Genomic DNA, 3409 nt, shown 5'->3' with positions numbered 1-3409 from the left:
GTCGCACTCTTGCCTTTAAATCCATCCTGATGTAGTTCACCTTGGCCTCCATCCTACCCACATTAGATGCAGACCAAAAAGGCTTTCTACGTAATAAAGAATGCAGTCATCATAACTGCTATTTTAATACCTGTTGGTGATAACTATGATAAACAGAATTACACATTTACATGAAATTGCAGTAATATACAGGACATACATTTGTATCAAAAGTGAGGGCAGGAATTTAGCAACAAAACCGACATCCCACATCAGGACTGCGGCAACAGCGGCCAACAGCTAGCTAACACTTTGGGCCTCTCCTTCTTGCAAGCCATGGTTTGTACTGTTACCAGAAGTCACAGGCACTCTCTGCCATGCCTCCTCGTGTCCCGAGGTCCTAAATGCTACTCTGGTTATTTGCCTCTAAACCATGTTCTAAGCAGAGCTAAAATATATAGCTAAAAAGCCTGCTTATTTTTGCTTGGTTCTTAGCTAAACCATTTCTTTAGGGATCAGCATATCTGAAAGTTAGTGATGAGTAAATGCATGACTTTTCTTTCAATTTCTGTCATATTATGTCAGCTCTGTGTAGACAATTTTCTTTTTAAAACATCCTGAGACAAGAACATATGGTTCTTTCATTGTTTAACATTGTATTTCAGTTCAGCTTAGAGGAATCAGCTCAGAGTCAGTAACTGCTCAGTACGGGTTTAATCTGGGACCTCTTTATTCAGCTTTATGCAGAAAAAGAGTTGGTGCAGATGGGGAACAATAAGCCTGATGATGAGAAAACAGATTTATTTCTCTCTCTCCTGTCTCTCTCATGAAGGTGACATGCTTGATGTGCCAGGTCACATGGGACTAGCACATGATGCACCCTGTGTGTCACACGGCAGAGGAAAGGCTGCGTGGCTGCTCTATTTCACAGCAAGCAGTGAAAGCATCCTTACCAAGACTGTTACCAAAAAATTGCACATTGGAAGCTTCTTCATAGCTGTTCTGAAAAGCTGGTGAGGTATGTGTTTCAGTCGCTTGTCAGGTGGATCCCATCAGTACTCCACTGGACCATATTCTGAAGCTACAATTCAGTCCAGTGACTATATTCTGAAGCTACAATTCAGTCCAGTGAAAACCCCACGAACATACGATTACTCCTATACAAACCAAAATGGCTTTTAATATCCTTAGACAAGGCAGTTCTGCACTGAGCCAATGCACTCACCTTTTGGTGAAACGAACATTTTTAAGCTTCTATTTTCTTCACAGTGTCAAATACAGATTCAGAGGTGAAAAAGAGAGCAAGAAAATTAAACAAAAAGCAAAAAATCCTAGTCTGAATGTGTACATATTTGCCCATCTTACACAATCAGCAACAATTATAAATAATCTTTATTTTACACTTTATTCTTTCGTGAATGCTATTTGACAGGCTAGAATGATTATGAAATAAATTTGCTTATTGTATCTTCCTTCAGAGTACAAGTTTGAAATGATATATGCATTTCTATGCATTTATCAATGATAGCTTCTTTAATCAGGGAGGGAAGAAGAGGTGAAAACTAAGATTTTATTACTGGCTGGACATAGAAGATCCACATCTCTTTCTCTGACTGATCTTTGAGTTCAGTTAGGCTGGAGTGTTATACTCCAGCAAATATGATGCACTTGATGGAGGGGAGACCGTGTTCTTAGCACGCCCAACACATGTTTATCTGATGATAATACTCAAACTAATTTTACTGGGTAGCCAAAGCTGTATGTGCAGAAAAAGTCACACTATACTTGTTTTTTACAATCTGTCAATGACTATAAATTAATACGTATAGTAATTATGCTACGGCAGTGCTTGGGAGATATTCATTCACCTCTCATATTTTCCAGAATCTCCTACTGACACTGAGAAAGTTGCTTAATCTCCCTCTTGTTCACCTCACATCTCCAAATTAGCACAGGACTTGCCTCTTTCTTTGTACCTCTAAAGTACCTTGCACATAGGGACTTCCGAGCAACTACTGTAATATGAATTACTAACCTAGAATCTAGACTGTTCCAACTTGGCCAGGAAAAAAAACTGCAGGGACTGCATAAGCCTGCTCCTGGAAGAATGAATCACTACTTCTTCCTGAGAGGAAGCTGCCAACAGCTCTTGCGGGGGACACACACCAACAAGACGCACTTTACTCTGATGTCTGCTAAAGAAATCTCTTCCAGACTGTACTTGCTTGGCTAACAACTGCCTCACTGAGATCACTTCTCTACGCCACCGCACCTCACCTATGCTAAGCGTAAGAATAAAAATGTCTCAGCCAGTGACCGTGGCCAGATGCCTGGTGACTTACAGATGACTCAAAGCTCTGGTGGCCTTTGACATTGTGGAGCATGTGAAATCCCTGACACAGCTGCATGACCTGGATCAGAGTGAAATGCCTGAGCGTGGTTCCACTGATTCCTCGCTAAGTGTTCCCAGATGGTAGCAGATGGCTTTTCCTTCTGTTAAGGGTTCCCAGATGCAATATGCAACAGCACTTGGTGCTGATCACCTCTTCTATCCAACATCTGTACAGAGGCTGTGGGAATGATCACGATGTAGTATATGGACTGCAGTTATTAATATTAATGCTACTTTATCTTTTCTTTCAATCTGGGAATTACAACTGCCCTCTGACACGTCTAATATTGAGAACATACTGAGAGAGAGATGAAAACCAGCTTGATGAGCCTCAAGTCCAAACATATAAAGATGACATGAATTAGAGGAGAAAGCCTATGGAGGATACAATGAATCAAAGAATGAATGTAGAGGTTTCTGGGGTGGATTAGAGAAGTCCAAGGAATAGAGAGGCTCATTTTGATCAGCAGCATTCCCAGAAGGACTGTAAGTTTGCAAGAATCAGAGCCCAGCACTCTTCTGCCCCTTCTGCTTTTGCCTCAACGCACACCTTGCCTTCATGATGCCAGTGAGCACAGGATGTGGCCATGTTGACCATTCATCTCCGTGGGAATTCCGCACCTTGAGGAGCCCCAACAAAGTCTGTTGATGGTTTTCACATCCCTTGGTCAGCACAAGTGGCTGAAAGAGCAATTATCGTGATATTCATACTTTGGGAAGAAACACATTTGTTTTCAGACCTTAAGAAGCCTGGAGTTACTCAGTGTTTCTAAACATATATGTGGTGATAGTAATTTTTGACAATTTGCCCATTTTTCCATGGGTCACAGCCTTTCACAAAGCCTGCATTTCTCTCATAAAACATAAACCCAGGCAAAAACAAAAATCCCTCTCCTTACCGGGCTTTCCCAGCCTTCTGTATACACATACATCCTCAAGAAAGAAACCTATTTTCCTTGCAGACTATCTCCAAGTCATTTAAGGCTGCTTAGAGGCAGGACGCAGAGGCAGACCTTTCCGCCGCCATTTGCGGGACCC

Source organism: Aptenodytes forsteri, unplaced genomic scaffold (assembly GCF_000699145.1).
Source record: "Aptenodytes forsteri isolate BGI_AS27 unplaced genomic scaffold, ASM69914v1 Scaffold6, whole genome shotgun sequence".
Taxonomy (NCBI): domain Eukaryota; kingdom Metazoa; phylum Chordata; class Aves; order Sphenisciformes; family Spheniscidae; genus Aptenodytes; species Aptenodytes forsteri.
The sequence above is the reverse complement of the archived record's forward strand: the minus strand, read 5'-3'. Positions refer to the sequence as shown.